The sequence below is a fragment of the Nipponia nippon genome, unplaced genomic scaffold (assembly GCF_047370975.1).
Source record: "Nipponia nippon isolate SJK-2023a ecotype South Korea unplaced genomic scaffold, ASM4737097v1 scaffold_25, whole genome shotgun sequence".
NCBI lineage: Eukaryota > Metazoa > Chordata > Aves > Pelecaniformes > Threskiornithidae > Nipponia > Nipponia nippon.
In genome coordinates, this window is record NW_028262342.1 from 3,626,266 (window position 1) to 3,644,230 (window position 17,965).

Below are 17,965 nucleotides of genomic sequence, written 5' to 3' on the forward strand. Positions count from 1 at the left end.
AAAGAATGGCTGCTGCCTCGTCCTTGCAGGTGAGCTGCGCTGCTCCGCCGAGCGCGGCTCTAATGCAAAACTCCGGCAAACTCATAGCCAACAGAGGGGAGAAACACACAAGCTGCTGAGACAATAAAATTCAACGCTGAATTAAAAAAAACAACCCGCACAGGACTTGAAGCAGTGGAAACAATCACGCTAATTGAGAAAAGGTGTCCCAGGAAGGAGGCAACTCTTCCGCCCGCTCGCCGAGCAAAGCCTTCTGGAGGCACCACAATCGCCACGCAACAGCTGGACTCCCTCACAAGAAATTTCATAGAAAAGTACATAATCTTATAATCATTGCCTCTGTAAACAAGTCATAACGTCTCAATTACAGTGAGGGTCCCCTGTGCTCTGGTTGTCTGTATATAATATTGCTAATTTAAAAACCAGAAGAGATTCTCAGAAGTTCATAGAATTACCCACCTCCCTCCAAGTAGAATGTAAATGGAGTTTTCTGCACTACCCATCTGTTCATTTTATATAATACGTATACTTTTTTCAAGATTAGGTTGTTTTCCTTATCTTTATACAGATCCACAGAGCTTTTGTAAGATGATCTGGGCCATAGACTCAAGCTATAGTGAAAAATCCCCTGCACTGACAGAGCAGCCCTGATTATTGTGCAAGTATTTAAAGAAGGAAAAAAAGCAGACCAAAAATACCGGTGTTCCTTTTCCCAATTATGAGAATTATGGGCAACTCGTATGATGTTATCAAGGAAACAAAGAAAACCCATTGCCTTTAGGTACAGAAGTGGGTAAGCCTTAACGCTGCCGCTCACTGGTTCCTGTACCAGCTGCTGGCTCATTCCCACCCAAAGGGGCACGAAAAATCAGCGGCTGCGCCCTCACCGATGGGGAAAGCGTGCCCTGCCCGAGAAGGACCCGCGTGCAGCGAGGGGAGCTCCGGTCAGCTCCTATTAGCAACAGATGCTTGTGGCAGATTTCACCTGGCCCTTTTCGGTTTAGGAAAAGGACTTATAATCTCTTTAATAAATCAATAGGGTCATCCTGGAGGAATTGCCTTTGTAAATGTGATGGATACAAAAAGAAAAAAGAGCAAGCTTGTTTCCCAAGTTTTGCACGTGTGAGTGCTGGGAGCAGATTTCAAGGAGAGAAGAGAAATAACCCATCCGGGTGTTTTCAGCTCACTGGCATAAAGGAATTAGCAATCATTTTTTCATTTCTTCACCTTCCGATGAAATAGGCTTGTGAACTTTTCTGACACAGGCAATGCTCATAACAAACAGAAAATAAAGTGATTACAGGGCAGGGGAATAAACCACACAAGGCCTTGCTGTGCCTGGACGCTGTGGAGTCCCACACTGAAAGCTGTTTCCTGGTTTTGTGCAGCACGTTGCAGCTGCAGCACGGAGCAAAGCCGCCTCTGCGGCGGTCTGTGCCTTCCTGCAGCGACGGAGAGATGCATGCCTGAAACAGCAGGCAAGAAACCGCATCCTCGTAACCATCACCGAGATGGTCTCATAAACAAGGAAATATATAAGCGGAGGCTTATTTCATCCCATCGGAAAGGCTTCTTTCAGCTGGAAAAATATGCATACCTATAGCAATTATAAAGCTCCTGGTACCAACAGGCACCCTGAGGAAGAGCTGCTGCAGTCCCGTCAGGGACCCTGCTTCTCTCTCTCCACCCTATTTTCAGAGCACTGAGTAGAAGCAGCTGGTGACAGCTCCAACCCCAGCAAAAACTTCCATTTGAAAGATGGCAAGGTTTGCTTTTGAAAACTTCCCTGTCTCCTTTTGTCCTTTTTTTCCCCCAGAATAAGTGTTTGAAACTTGTGAAGCCCAAATTCAAAAGCAAGAGTCACCAAAGAGACTTTAAACAGAAATAATGAATAAACAACATCTTAACCTCAGACTCATCCTCCACCTAGACACGACATGTCATTTTGTAAGCCAGGAACTTCAGACTCCGGGTATTGTACTTTCATCTTCCACCATGACAACTTGAGCTTCTTACAGCTTCTGTGTCCGTGCTTTCTCCGCAAGAATGCAGGGGAGAGCTTTGATTACTGCATGGCAGGTGAGGGAGAAGACGCGTCCTCCCCAGAAAGGAGGTTGGTTTGTTCACACTTATGGAGCCCCAGCTGAGTACAAGGCCCGGGGAAGCGTTGCACTTGCAAATCCGTGCTTGAGAAGCCTCAGCAGAGGCGCCGGGCAGCCATGTGGCTTGCCAATACACCCTACTGTGCTGCAAGACGGCTCCATCTCCCGGGGTAGCTCGGTTCGGTCATCATCACTGTCCAGATGGCACGGGCGAGGAGCAGAAGAGCACTAGGAGGTGTGGTGGAGGACTCTGCCAGGGGCAGAGCAATAGCAGTGGAAAAGTTCTGCAGCAAGGAATCACCTTTGGTTGGGAAAATATCACAGGGGGGTTACGTCCAGGCAATGTGAGATCAAGACAGTTTCTCTCCAGCCACAATGAAATCTGAGCTCCCAGCCGGGGCTTCCCGCATGTGAGCTGGCTTCATGGTCAGTGCTTCTGTTTCAAAGGGCCAAAGATCTCATAATATCAGTATAAGCTTTTTCAGGTCTGATTTTTTTTTTTTTAAAGCAAGCAAATGTACTTTAAGTGAACAGATGCCTTTTTGTGCGCATGAAGATGGTGCATAAATGCCAAGGTTTTCCCTATGCCTCTTCTTTTCTTCACCTCCAATCCAAGACTGGATGGGCTAGCTGCTCCTTCCTTCTGTCATTCCCTACCCTTCTCCATAGCAGAGAGGAGAAGATAGGAGCTGACAGTGTCTAGATTATTTATAAGGATTAACTCCCACGGGGCTCCCCCTGATGTGCAGCAAACACTTGTTATTATGCTATCCCATCCTAGTGAAAACCGCTCAGCGCGGATGCAGTAATCAGTCGTCCGCAGAACAAGGTCCTTTAAAAAAAACCCTAGCAGGCTCGAGCATGCGAACAGCAAAGTGGCTTGTGGTTTGCTTTCATTCCCCTGTGGCTCTCATTTCCTTTCCAGGTCTCACTCCAATAGACTAACAGCAGCAAGAGTAGGGGCTTCTCAAGAATAATATTAGACCACATCACGAAGCTTTGTGCACTTCCTTCAGGAGCAGTGTCCCTCTGCATGGAGATCACACTCAGAGCGTGGGCACATTCAAACAGGGATTTTTAGCTTTTGTATTGACCCTTCTTACAGCGTTGATCAGTATAATACCTCTAAAGCCAGAACAGATGTTTTAGCGTAACCACTGTAACCTTTCCAGAGGTTGAGTGAAGGTGAAGTCTTGCAGCTGCAGGAAATTCTGGGCACCTTATGTGAGCCATCCCATCAGTAGGCAGCCCCAGGCTGCCAACCCAAACACATTTTAAAAGCTAATCAGGGCCAAATGAGGTGGATAATTTGGTGGATGTTCCCTGGACATTTCCTAACTCATTGCTGCTTTTCACAAGGACGCGGGATGTAAAGGGCAACACCTCGGCTGAGCTGGTGCCTGAGGAACAGGCATATTGCTTGGCAGATCCCACGCATCGCTCAGGTTTGACCTTAGCTGCAAATTAGAAACAGCCAAGCAGACCCTCAGCCGGGCTCTTCACAGCAGCGACGGTCGCAGACAGGCATGTGGCTGTGCTGCACATCATCTCCCTGCTCTGGGCACGCAGCGTCCCCAGGCACTGGGGTCCTTACCATAGCCACGTCAGGGGCACGGTACCAGGGTCATCAGTGGATGAAACCTCATGGCCTGGGGCTCATGGGGTGATGCAATGGTCGATTCTGGTTTCAGACATGCTGGAGATAAAGTGTTGCGCTTTGCTACTGAAAGAAAAAGCAGCTTTTCTTTCCAGAAATCAGCTCAACTTCCCTAGCAGGGAGAGAAAAGAGAAAAGAACCATGCAGCGGTGCTCCCCCAGCTTGGGAAATAACATTTCCATCAGGCCTGACCTCGCAGCACAGTGTAAGCAAAGGGTTAGGATCATCTGCAAAGATCACAGCCAGGAGAACACTATACAGCCCTCCGTAATTTGCAAAAAACACCATTAATGCTAAAACAATAACCCTCTGCACAAACACTCCCACACAACCCTTCCCAGCACTGTGCCATTGAGGGCTCAGCAGCTTCTACATTCACAGCCAACGTAGGTGGGTTGAAGAAAGGGAAACGTGTTCTCTTCCGATGAAGAGAAAAGCTCCAGCAGCCAAAGGAAAGATTGAGAGTCCAGGCTGGTGAGCCCTGCAGGGCACGGAGCAAGAGGCGTTACGAAGGCAAGGGATCAGGTAGCATTTTAAGGTACGGATCTGTTTCAGGCTCTGGCTAATTACCCTTTTTTCACCTCGAATTTCAAGTTCCATTTAATTCAGTTTAAATTCCAGTGCAGATCTTCGAAAAGAAAGCAAGCAGGAGGCTGGGGACCCAGGGAGAGCGCAGTGAGGTGCTGTGGGGGAACAAACGCTCGCTCCCAGCTGCCTCGGTGGGGATGGGGCTCCCAAACCAAAACACATCTCCAGAAACGCCTCTCCCTTGGCACCTACAGCCGTTATTCACCTAAGGCCCAGCTCAGCTGCAATGATGAAACAGAACTAGCAGGTATTGGAGCAAGGTACCAATGGACACAGTTCATGCTGGGTGGACTGGCTCAGCACCAGGACCAGGACATCTCCACCGCAGCTCGTTTCATACGGGTTCCCGTTAGCTCCCCATTACAATAGGAGATTGTCTGCCAAAAGTGCATTTAGCACCATGACTAATCTCTTCCTCTGATGGCTCTCTCGGCCCCACAAGGGAGTATCTCCAGGGGAGCGTTTCATCTTGTTACAAGCTTTTCTATGAAATAGGTATGTGCAAAACCAAAGTAAAATCCAAGAGTCATGGGTGCTGCTGCCTTGCTGGCTGTTACGTGCTTGCATGGCTTGCTCCTGACCTGTAATTTCTTTTGCATTAGTAAGTCCTGTCCTGAGAAATGCTATTTAACTAAATTATATTTTGGGCTTTATTTTCCCTGCTGTAGAAGGGTATAAACCCCAAAGCATGCACAATGCTTAATATTTTCCCAAACTTTTACGTAAAAGCATCCCAGCAGACAATAAATGCCACAAATAATTCTTGTGCTTTCAGAGAAAATCAATGTCCTTATCAACAGCAAATGGTAGCTGCAGTTATGAATATTTAACATACAGTGTTGCTATGAGTTTAGAAATGCCTTGTATACCCCCAACCCAGCCCTGTAATAAACCCTATGGTCTTGTGGGATATTTTTTTTAATAAAAAGAAATAAAGAACATTAAAGCTAAGCCATTAAGTGCTGGAAGTAGTCTTGAATGCCAAATGCAATCTGCGCAACCCATCAGTATAACCTAGCCGTAAGTCAGGGCGACTTCCTAATATATTTCAAATTTATTCTTTTTGTGTGATAAAACCATAAAATGTTCTTTGCATTGCTAAATAAGCAGCAAGTGCAGTTCACTTTAGGATGATACTAGTCCTTAAGAACCAAACCAAAGAATAACTCAAAGCCAAGGGCAGGCCCATCCTTGCACGCGTAACCGCCGCGGCTATCGCTGCAGCGCGTCCAGGAGAGCGAGTCACCACGGCTTTCCTGGATTTGGCACAGCCGGGGGGGAGAGGTGATGCTGGCATTGCTCCAGGAGCGGCAAACCCAACGCATTTGGCCAAATGTCTCAGCCAAAACCCATTGCTTTCTCTCTTTTGCCTTCTGGCCTTCAGTCTACATGGTTTAAGTTCCCCGATTTTTTTTTTACCACAAACACGTGGGCTAAATATGTTATTAGAAAAGCCAAGCCAGCCCAAGCCCTACGCGGCCGCGCGGCTCCTGGAGCGAAGGCACAAAGCCACCCCGCACCCTGCTCGTTGGTGCGCTGCGCTCCCAGGAGCTTCCATTCCGTTCTTCTCTGCCAGGAACCTACTGGAAGCTTTCAGTAGCTTTTTTTCCAATCAGATATTCTAGAATTGCCTGGCTGTTCCTTTCTTCTGTCTCGCTTGCCAGCTAAACCCTACAAGTTTACAGACAAACACTGAAAATAAACCAATGACAGTAACAACGCATCCGATCGCTCCTCCCCCGGGCTCAGAAAACAGCTTACAGCTCATTCTAACGCAGTTCCAGCAATGAAGGTTTCTGGTTTTATTTCCCCCAAATCTTTTAGAACCCTCTCAAATTAATAAAGTTATTAAAAAAATTAATATTTGTCCTCTAGGAAATTGTAGTATTTTGTAGCTACATCCAAATTTAAAAACAAGCTGAAATAGATTTTTTTTCTCAGAACGTTAAGTCCTGAAAGTCTTCCCGAGAAGTTCCAGTGCCAAAGTGTTGGCAATTTGGGGATGACACCTGCGAGCTGGGGTACATTCTGCTCCCGTGTGTGCAGGTGATACGAGATCCTGGACTTTTTAAATAGGTTATAAATAAATAGGTTCTATGATTTCTGGATTGATACTGAAATATTCAATAGAGATCACCCAGAGCCCTGCCATTTGCTGGGTAGGATGGGAGGTGGATTAGGGAAGCTGAATAAGTACTCAACGTTAAAGTTTCCCTTAAGTAAATGACTCGTACGCATAAATAACATGGGGAGCTGTCAATAAATTCTGTCAAATAGAAGAGTAATTATGGCTTCTGCTTGTTAGTAGCAAAATGATACATTAGCCAAGCTTACACAAAACACAAACACCTTCTGATTTCATTGAAGATTAATGCTAATGTGCCAAATTGCCAGACTAAACTTAATTGCTCTTTTTTATCTTCATTAAATGATAAGCAGCAGCCACAGAAGGGGTTCTGGTGACCTTGGATTTACATAGACCTTCAGTCACAGGAAAATCTACTGCTTTCATTTCTAACGTGGTAACTTCGCTGGGGGCCGCAGCACCCCGTGTCCCCTTCCAAGTTCAAGCTGCCCTGCAGAGCCCAGCTCTGGGGTTCATCCCTAATGGCATACACCCGAACCCCCACGGTCCAAGAGAACTATTTTTGCCTCTCTGTGACAACCTAAAACGGAAGTTTTTGTTTCTTCAAAGACGATGTGGCTCCTTTTCTTTCCCGATTTGTGTTTTGCAACAATATATTTGCAGAAGAAAAAACATCACCCAGCTACTTCCCATCTCCATGGCAACATCCAGCTCTGGCTCCAGTTGAGAAATACTTTGCAAAACCCTGTTACCGCAGGTTAGTTGTTGCAAAAATTATACACTATCACTCACAAATAACTCCATAATATTGAAAATGTTCTCCGAGTAAAGAGTAATGGCCTGATTTTAGCCCTTCTACACCTGAGCTTCCTTCATTTCGCCCATGGTTTTCCAGACAGCAAGTAATTGCAGACACAGTTTAATCCATTTCTGTGTCCAAGCAGTGCATTTGCAGGTTTCTGTTAGGTATCTCAATAACTAAACGGCCTCACGCAAGACCACAGGAGAGGGAGAGTACAACATCCCACCTACGACCATTTGCAGTCGGTCACTTAGAGAAAGCTGCTGTTGCACATCTGTCCATACCTGCTCCTCCCACCCCATCCCTTGCTCCGTAAGCCTACCTCTGCAAGTACGGAAAGAGTAGAGAAATGTGCTTGCTCATCTCCTGGGGCTAAAACTTGGGTAGGAGTGAGCAGAGAAACTAGGGGAGAAGGGGAGCTTCCACATTTGTGCTCTCCTGCACAAGCAAGCAAAAGGGCAGAACTGCCTTGCCCAAATGAACTGGAAGCCCCTGTCCAAAGCAGCTGGCCTTCCTCCTCCTCCTCGACTCTTCTTTAGTGGAATCTGTCTTTTAACTTCAGCCGCACTGAGTCAGCAGGAGCGGGCTGTCCCTGCTGGAAGGGCCCTCCAGGCAAAGTTCAAATGACCAATTAGTGTCTCTATGTACTTTTAAGCTGCTGCCCCAGCTTGCACAGGCTGAGTCAGTAACCTTTAAAAATGCAAAGCTTATCCTGGGATGCTTGCAACTACATCCTGAAACATCGCTGCCTGGTGATAGGAAGACGTTGCTGGGGCTTGCTGTCTCATTCTCTTATGCCATCGGTATTTCAAGACCCCCCAAAACAGTGATGCAAAACAGGTCCTGACCTGGGATGAACTGGCCGGGCGCAGACACAGAGAACCACCCCAGACAGTAACACTGGTTTGAACCAGGAGTCCTGGTTCTTGCTGGTCCCTACAGCCTGCATGGGTTATCGGGGCAAGTGCCCAGTGCTTCAGCTGCCAGATCAACCCCTGCGTGTCACAGCCCAGGTAAAGCACCTCAGGAAGAACACGGGATATTCGTGGAGCCAGAACACGGAGTTAGCTTGGGCTGCCTTACGGGGTGCCCAGGAGGTAACAGGCAATCAAGTGCTTTCCTCTGTACTGATGAGTGCCATCGGACCTGATCCTTCAGGAAAGCGTTAGATCTGGATCTGAAGACAAGCAGAGAAAGGAGTAGCTAGCCAAATTTTCCCAGTCGTTAATGATCCTCAAAGTTCAAAATTTCTACCTTGTTAATTGGGTTTTTCTGGCTTCAGCTTAAAGCTATTGAGTCTTTGTGCCTTTCTCTGAAGAAAGCGCCTTTCAGTACCTGGAGCTTCCTCCTTATGAAGGTACTTATCCACCGAAATTAAGTTACAAGCTTCTTTTTGATAAGATAAACAGACTGAGCTCCTTAAGTCTATCACTGTAAAATATTCTCTCCAGTGCTTAATCATTCTTTATTAATCTTTTCAGCTCAGTGACATGGCAGCAGAAAGGTAAAAAAAAAAATCAGGAAACAAGCAGAAAAAAAGAAAGCCCCACTACAGGAGATAAAGGGATATGCTATCCGAGGGAGCGAGTAGTCCAGGATTTCACAAAAGGTGCTAAAGTCATTAGGCAGCTATAGTACAAAATTACTCCAAAGACCTTACGGAGGTGCAGCACTGCTGCCCTGAGCGGGGAAAGGCGAAGCGAGCCGAGGGGAAGCTGCCTAACGCTGGTCTGCGATCAATGTACATCCTCCGGGTTTCTTAAAGCGTCTGAGACGGGGAGTTGGAGGCAGACTGATAAGGTGGGCTGTCCTTTCAGCCAAGGATGTCAACGTGGATTTCAACATGTTCTTACAAAAACCCTTACAGATGCACATCAGGCACCGGAGGAAAAGGCAGATCTCTATCGCAGCACTTGTGAAACTGCATCAGGGACTACTTCAGAGATTAGTTTACAATGAACGCAAACTAGGCTTAAATTAGGTGGTGCGAACCAGATAGCTGGGACTTCTACACATTATATTTATTGATTTACAGATTTAGTTGCAGTATGCAAGTCACCGAGTGCTCCCAGGATAAACTAGCCCCCTGAGATCCTGCTAGTGATTTCCAGCGCTCTGTGCTCACGCACAGCTTATTCCCCTCCTCGTAGTCGCAGTGCCAGCTAGAGAGGCACCACGCTCCCAGCGTAACCACCGAGATGGACGCTGACGAGCCAGAGCACCCCAGGAGGCTCCGGCGGCAGAGCAGCCCAGCACCCAGCCCAGCCCCGGGGTGCCAGCAGCTCCTCTCCCAGCCCCGGGACGCCTGCAGCAGCATCGGCACTCCTCAGGAATGCCCCACCATTGAAAACATGAAGAATTCATTTTGGTCCAAACCCACCGCTATTTTTGAACTTCGCAGCGTAAATGGCCACCTGGCAGTTTCTCCAAGAGCAAAACTTGTGGCTGGCTCCATGAACAGAGACGTTTGTGGGCCTGTGCAGGTGCTGGATTACACCCAAAGAGCACGTCATGAACTGAAGAACAGATTCATTCGCGTTCCCCTGTTTCTGGGAGCCCCAGACCACACCAAGAAGAACAAAACACCAGGTCGCCCCATGCTCCCCCCATTTACACCATCATTCCTGCTGGTGTAACACAGCAACGATTGCTCTGCTAGGACGGCGACAATTAATGCTCTGGTTTGCATGTTTTGCAGGTGCAGTATAGAAATGATACCGGTCATCTTTTGCTATCTTCTAAAAAACCTTGCTCCTGACTTTTAATAGCTAGCAATAGTTAACACTTGCAATTCTCATTTCATTTTTTAAAAAATGGTTCACTTAAATCTGACACTGAGTGTCATTTGTTGTATTACTGACCCTTTCACTTTATTAATTTATAATTTAATTGTCAGTTAAATTTGATCAAATATATCTGAACTGAAGCCATTTGCATTAAAAATAATACATCCTTTCCCTTTTATTCCCTGTATTGTGGCAGGTGTTACTCGATAATTCAATCAGTGCCTGCAGAAAGCTGCTGTTTAATTAATAAGAAAATGGCTAAGCATCTAAGTAAAAAAAAAAAACCCCAAAAAACCAAAACACAAAACCAGGCACAGATGAAAACCCCGATGAGAAACAATGGATCTTGTTAAGGATTATAAAATTCAGACATTCTCAGTTACATTTTTGCTGGATTAAAACCAGACCTTCATGGGGATGACAGCAACTGCCCCGGCACAGCCCCAGCCATGGAGGCACCAACAAAAGCGGTGGGATTCGCTTTCCCCGATACCTACGGATCGGCAACAGCAGTCGGCTCAGCCTGCCAGGCTCTCTTTAACCCAGCTCCTCCCCGCAGAACATTTGGGGCTGTGGAATGATTAATAACCCTGCTTTCGCTTGGAAATTCAGTGTTTACAAACCAAAGAGAAATTCACTTGTAAACTGTCCAGCCTTGGCAGCCCACGTTGTCACGGGCTCGGGAAAAATCCTGCGCTGCCGGGGGGATGTTCTGGAAGATGCTGATGCTTCACAGCTCATGAATTGGAGAAATATATCTGAGTGATGAACTGGATTTTTTTTCCTGATTAGTATATTGTAATTAATTCTCTGAAGAATCCTTGCTTAGGAACTTTATTAAATCCCATTAAGACTAATGAATTGTTGTTGTTTCCTAATTATATAGTTGTTTCTAGTTTAATGAACTGTATATTAATAGACTTATAGAACGGACATTTTACTTTTAGGATAGAAATACTTTAAATAAGAGATATATATTCTTGCTAATAGCATCAGTTGTCAGTTACAGTCGCTTTTAATAAATCTGTTGGAAACTACTCTCTTTTTGAATACAGATTTTGCTTATTTTGTTAGCTAAAGAGGCACACAAAAAGCCAAAAATGAAACATGGTCTGATGTTTTATGTAAAGCAGATATTTTTGCTCCTGTTAATTTGCTCCTTCACCATTTCTCATTGCAAAACAGGATCTCCAGGCCTCTGCAACTAGCTGAATACTTCTGACTCAAGCGATATCATAGGGGAAAGGAAGGACAGTGCAGGATGGGTGCCCGGTGAAAGTTTTTTTCCTTCACAAAAGAAATCAGTAAGATGGATGTTTTTCCAGCTGAAACTCATTTCAGGGGAGACGCACCTGGTGACAACACCCGACTCGGAGCCCACCAGCATCGCACAGGCTCAAAGCAAACCCTCGTCAAGAGACACACAGCACCAACGGCTGAGATAACTTTGTGATGAGCACCACTGAAAAACGAGGCTGTGAAATAGCTTTCAGTGCCATGCCGAGGGGCTAAAAAGCCCCAAAAGTTCTTTAGGTCAGTTTTGGTCACTACCCTACAGCAGGCGAGATGCACACACCGCTCCATGAATAAAACCAGATGGGCATAGGGAGGAAAAAAAGACCTTTTTCAGCACCAGCAGAGACCTTGAGCATTGCCCCGCGGGTGAGCTCAGTAACACTCGGGCTGGTTTATCGCATCCTGGCGATGCGATACATCCAGAACGCACCCGCTGATCAAGCCCGTACGTGTTTATTTTATTGTCCTCACTAAAAATGCATTTTCAAGAAACTTTGCAACCGCTCAAAAGTTGTATTGAATTTTCTCCTACAGGAGTGAACTTGCTTGAAGGCTGGCATCTAATGCCAGTGCTCCCTGGACACTTCTGTGCCGTTTTGCCCCCAGAGCTCCCCAGCCCACGCAGACAATGGCGTTACGCGAGGGGGTTTGTGCTTCATTAATTCCTCTCGGTCCCTCCAACGCACACATCCTTCCACGAGCAACCCGAGGAGCCGCCTGTTACCTGACCAAGCTGAAGCCGTCTCCGAGCAGAGAAGCTGCTGCACCTCGCTCACGAGCTGGGAGCTTTGAAGTCTCGCTGCAGGGTCAAGGCCAGTGTCTAGGGCTGGAATAAAGGGCAAAATGGTCAAAAATACCATCCTTCTCCTGGCCTTATACGTCTGTTCTCTGATAAACTGGCCCAACATAGAATCCTGGGTACGCTCGGAGCTGGCAGCAGCTGGCACGGTCATACCTACAGCTGGTTTTATCCAAAGAGGTAAACACAGTTTCTCTGCAAATGTCTCCTGAACTTTTCCTGAGGATCTTTTGTAGGGTGAAATAGATACAGTCCTAAAATAGGAGCTGCTTAAAAAGTAAGAATTGCTACTGCTCAAAAAAAAAAGTCATCATCTTCAATGCTAATACATATCATCTTCAACACACTGCAGCCACACCACAGATTAATTTCAGTACAGAGATTATGTTAATATACAAAAAAAGAAGTTGTGATATTGAGTTAGATCAAAGATTTTTCATTTTAGTCACTATCTTTGGCACCAGTCAGTAAAGCCTGTTTCAAAGTAAAGTCAAAGGCCTCTATCATGCACTGAGCTGAACCACAATTATTACAGGGAAAGGCATAAAGTTTAGACCAGAGTCTTGCTTGATCTTGATCCAACATTAGTTGCTTAAAGTAACGGGTATTGGGTGAGGAATGACAAACTCCTCCTAAGGCCAGTACTGCTCTTGCAAAGACTGAGGGTTTTTTTGCTTCCTAACCTGGGGAGAAAGCCAGGCAGTAGGTCCTCATTTCACAGCCAACACGATACCAGCCACTCCAGCTGAGTACAGAGTCAAGCTACTGCTTTTTATTTTTTGTTTACACTGCACCAAAGTTGAACCCCAGAGCGATAAGAGCTCGGGAGGAGGTGGAGGAGAGGAAGGTGGGGTGCGAGGTACATTCATGTGCCGTCAGTGGAAGCAGAAGCTTTCGGCACCCTTCTGCCGCATCCAGCGGGTGTTTACTCCAACAGCTGTGAACTGTTCAAGCCTTCTGTACTCTGACCAGGAGGTGCAATCAAACGGGAAGGAAAGCGCTTCCAGAAACGAGCCATTATGGATGTAAAATATAAAACTAGGAAACACTTTCAGGAGCATTGCCCCAGCTGCCCCAGGATCCCCAGCCATTCAGGGACACCTAACCAGGGACACGCTGGTGGGATGCGCATCCCAGCCGGTCCACAGCAGAGTCCTCACCACCGCAAAGCAACCTCGCACAACCCGCAGCTCATTAGCCACTGAACACAACACCTCTTGCTTCACCTCTGACTTCCCAGGCTGTTGCAGAGATGCTCCCCCAGGCAGAAAGCCGCCATCCCCAGCTCCCCAGCAGCCATCTCCTGCTGGCTGACTTTTGTTTTACTCTGCCTTCCCCGACAGCCCTGGCACGCTCTCCAGAGAAGCTACAGTGCCGGCCATTAACGTAACTCTCAGGGGACAGCTCTATATAACTGTACTGCCAGGTACTATATTTACGACCGCCTGTTCCCTGTAGCAGAGCTGGGCGCTCGCTGGGGGACGGGGAGAGGCTCCAGAAAGGGAGGATGAAAAGCGGCCCCTTCCCACCGCCGAGCAGGAGCCTGCTGGTACCCAGCCATCCTCCTCCCGTACACACAACACAACAGCCCTTTCTGCTCACTTTCCATAAGGGATAAATAAGCTTAGCCCGAACAAGCACATTATGGATAGAAACATTAAGCTTTATAGGTACACAATAGCTGAATGAATTAAGCCTGAGAGTCTCTTGGGAGGCCGATATCCAGCTAGACCCATATATCACCTCCTCTTGCACTTTAACCACCTCCTTCTCTCCCAGCAAAAAGCCAGAGATTTTTCTCCTATTTCTAGAGTCTCCCAAAGGCACGGCAGCTCTTTGCCTTAACACACCATCATTTGGAAGGGAAAGCGAGGCCTCTTTCCAGGCACCCCGGCCATAACTTTCAGTTGATTCCCTGCAGGCTGCCCAGGATGGCTCCCGGCTGGCCCCGAGCCCCACGAGAGGTACGGAGCCCCCCGCGCCGCTGGCACAGGCCCCTGCTTCCCCAGCAGCCAAGCTCGCTTTTTATTTAAGCCTACTCAGAGTTAAAACTAATACCTTCCTACAAACTTTTACTGTCAAGCAAAGACTTAGATTGTGTACTACCCATCTTTAACAAATGGAAATAAAAATACAATAAACTGCTTTTTGCTAAAGGAGAAGTCTGAAAGTACCTTAAGGAAGCCTTGAACAAGAAGCCCATCCACACTGCTTGGGACCCTCAGCCATCCTCCCACGACTACAGGGAAAACCTACAGCAGAGCCCCAGGTTGCTTTTGTAGGTGCTGGGAGGGGGTGATCACCAAACCGCCCGCAGGTGAGCCCCTGCCCCTTCCCCCAGGAGGGCTCTGCGGGGTCGGCCGGGTACCCAAGCGCTCCGGTGAAGCGCTTCCTTCTCGAGGCCGCTCTGCAGCTGGGGAACGTGGCGCTGGCCAGGCGCAGGCAGCACGCCGCCCGTCCCCGTCCCGGGGAGGTACGCGCCTCTTCCCCATCTCCCGGAGTTGCAAACTTTCACTCAGTCTTGCTTAAAGTAAAGAGCAGAGAAATGTGGACTGTGGGAGAACCTTAACAAATTACAGAACAATCGCTTAGCCCTTGACAATACTGGTTAACAATATTTAATGCAGGCTCTGGCTAATTAAAAATGAGCCATTCTGCTCAGGCACAGCTTCGCTCCAACCAAACTTCCAGTATTTTAAATAACAGCAGTTCTGTTACAAAGAATGCAAACAGCTACCTGTACAGGGGTGGGACACGCAGATTTCTGTGGTTGCCAGTTCTCAAGGTATTGCTGGGGATTAAATGAAATGTTTTGTCGTAAAGTCACAGCACAGCTATGTGTTATTACCTTGCTTCTACAACAGCAGAAGCAACGTTTCGAGGCTGAGTGGGAGACAGTGAAGAAACACACAGAAGACCTGATTCTCTGCTGCTCCCTCACATGGGCGCTTGCTCCTGCCAAGGCAGGCCGCTGCCATTTGATGTCTTTGCCTTTACACCCTCCTCAAGCTTCTCGCCTTGTTTTTGGCCAATGAATACAAAGGCAAATTGCAGCCAACAACCCATTGTTACGGTTTTGCCCTAGCTGCAAGGACAAGATTTCAATATAGCAAGAATAATATATACGTTATAATTTTCCCATATTTTTTCTCCTGGGAAAAGCAGAAAGAGAGTCTTGCTTTCAAGGGGCAATGGCATTTTCTCCCAATTTTTCTTTTTGGAAGGTTCTATCAGTATTTGCTTTGCAATATGTAAGTTTGTTGCTGCTCTGCATTGCTCAGAAGTGTTATGAGTTTTAATTAGCAGGTTTTCAGTCTTTCTGACTCATTATAATAACAGACAAGAAATCACAGTTAAATTAATAAATCAAGTTTCTCTCCTAAATTGCTGTTGGGCAGAACTCAGAATGTTTTTAATATGTGTAATTATGTTCAAGGTCTTGTCAATCATTATATTAATATGAATCTCATGGAGACTTCTGGAATCGACAGAAAGCTCTGGCTGGGCCCAGGGCAAGCATTACGTTAATATTCTCTCCCCCAGCCTGCGTGTGTGCTTCTGTATGATCAAGTGCTTTTCTCTAATGGACGCAAACCCCACTCTGGTCCCGGTCGTGAACGTCCTCAGATAAGCCTTCCTAGCGGCAAGGCAGAACCCAGCCCAGCGGCTGTGGTGGAGCCAGCCCCCAGCCTTGCACGGCGGCGGTGCCCAGCCCGATCCCCTGCCCTCAGCCTGCCCTGAGCCCAGGAGAACCCGCTGTCTCCTTCGGACGAGGGGGAAGAGCCTTCCCCGGCCGCCCTGGCAGCCCCTCGTGTCGGCATGGCGGCTGCTGCTGCCCTCCTTCCAGCACTGCAGGGAGCAGCAGGGCCGCGTAATCCAGACGGCTTCTTGTGAGCAGCCCACCAAAGAAATAAAAAAGTCCCGCTGTGTTATCCTGGAGACGGCCAAGCAGAAAAATACTTTGTTACTTGAATCCCCAGTTCAAAACAAATACTGATTCAAGATCTGTAATTGCATTTGAGACTTGAGCGTCTTGCTACCACTTGCCAAAGAAATCTTGTTTGTAGAAGACAAAGAATCATTAGGGAATGGAAAGAGTATGAAAGTCATAAATACACGAACCTTTAACTGTTTTCTGATTGTTAAAAGTCTGAATATTAAACATGATTACTTCTCCAAACATTCCTCCACCAGGTACAGGTTTCTAATCATGTCAATGGCACCACAGGTTATATGCATAAATTAAGATTGGCAGGATCAGGATTTTCACTTAAAATTACTTCTCTGCAGTTAGAACTAATTTAACGACTACAGGGTTTTATTGGTGATTTAAAATACATAGGAAAGAGCCATTTTCTCTGTTGACCTCCCTTTAGCATGTACCTGGGCTGCCCAGCAAGGCAGGTTGTGCGGTGCCAGCGCCTCCCGCCACGCTGGCACGGGTGCGCTACGAGCCCGGGCGGTGTGTCTTTATCATAGACGCTGTGCTGCCAAACCTCAGATGAATCTACAATTCCTTTTTTTTTTTTACCTTTTGCTCTAACAGAATAACCAAATACAGGCAAAACTGAGCAGTTACTGTGACAACTGTCTATCGCGTACCCTACAGCACACACAGCTTCTCACTTTTCGTTCCTGTTTTGCATTGTTTACAAAGCACAGCTCCAAACAATTCACTTAATAAGTGCAACCAAAATAAGAACAACTTTCTAGTTTTGAAAATACAACATTTGCTGTCCTCTTCAGTGATATGCCTGGGCTGGAACGGGAAGGGGCTGAGGACTTGCTTTTCTCCCGCTTGTTTACCATCCTGCCTCCAGCAATGGCTGATACCTGGATGCCCCAGAGAACAGACAAAAATATACGTTCATACATGTTTACTGCTGCCGTAGAGCTAGTGCCCCTGGCTAAATGTATAGTGTTATTTCACAGAGGAAAACTACCTTTTCTTTCACAGTGTTCAGAAAGGCAGCTAAGAAAAACAGATGAGTATTAAAATATATATTAAAAAAAACGTAAAGTGAAAAGCACTTCTGTAAACTCCTCATAATTCTAATGCGATTCTTTTTTCCTAGTAAGTCAGAACAGTTACAGATTGAATTTTCGCCCTGAGATGCGGCGAGAGGCGAGGAAGGCACGTGCCGAGATGCCGGGAGGAGAGCATCTCCTCTGCGCCTGTGGAGCAGGGGAGGCTCCGACCTGCGGGGAGCAGGGGAGGACGGGGCCTCCTCGGGGAGCCCGGAGCTCCCCGGCCAGAGCGGGCTGCGCTGGTGCCTGCCTTCGCGATGGGGCGTTGGAGGCTTCTAGACGTACCCGTGGGTCGACTCACGGGGTGCACATCTGAGCACAACTGCTGCCGGCTGGGGAGAAAATACAACCTCGAAGGTAAGCCCTGGAGAGTCCCAGCACTTTGGTGCTCCCAAGAAAGGCTTTTTGCAGGGAAGAGGGTCTGAAGGTTTTATCTTTCTTATGTTTATCTTTCTTCTTCCCCTCCCATGCGGTTGCAAACCAGCCTTTTGAAAACAGACATCCAGCACCTCAGACTGACAACTGAGTGCTTGAATCTTGTCACAATATAAGCCCCGAGTATTTCACAGCCGGAGGAAAATAATGCCATTAATACAGCAAAGGGATCTAGATGCATTAGCTACACCCAAGAGAGGGCTCGCACTGCACATCTTAAGCATCCGAGACAGCAGATGGAAAAGCAGTACTAGAAGGGTTTGACAAGCATGTCTCTCGTCTCTCTGTTCCATTTAGGAAAGCTCTGAATCACACAGGCACAATACCCGAGCGGGCATCCTACCCCCAAGCAGCACTAAAGGAGCCCAGGCTGCCACGAGCAGGTC

The 17,965-nt window shown here is 47.2% G+C and overlaps 1 long non-coding RNA gene across 1 annotated transcript; it reads right to left on the reverse strand.

Moving 5' to 3' along the window:
* Positions 1–3,663: 3,663 nt before the first annotated feature.
* On the reverse strand, positions 3,664–14,342 carry LOC148055256 (uncharacterized). Its single transcript, XR_015705699.1, has 3 exons — positions 14,291–14,342; positions 12,042–12,143; positions 3,664–3,871 (listed from the first exon to the last, which is right to left on the reverse strand). It is a non-coding gene; the product is annotated as an uncharacterized LOC148055256 (long non-coding RNA).
* Between the last annotated feature and the right edge of the window lie 3,623 nt (positions 14,343–17,965).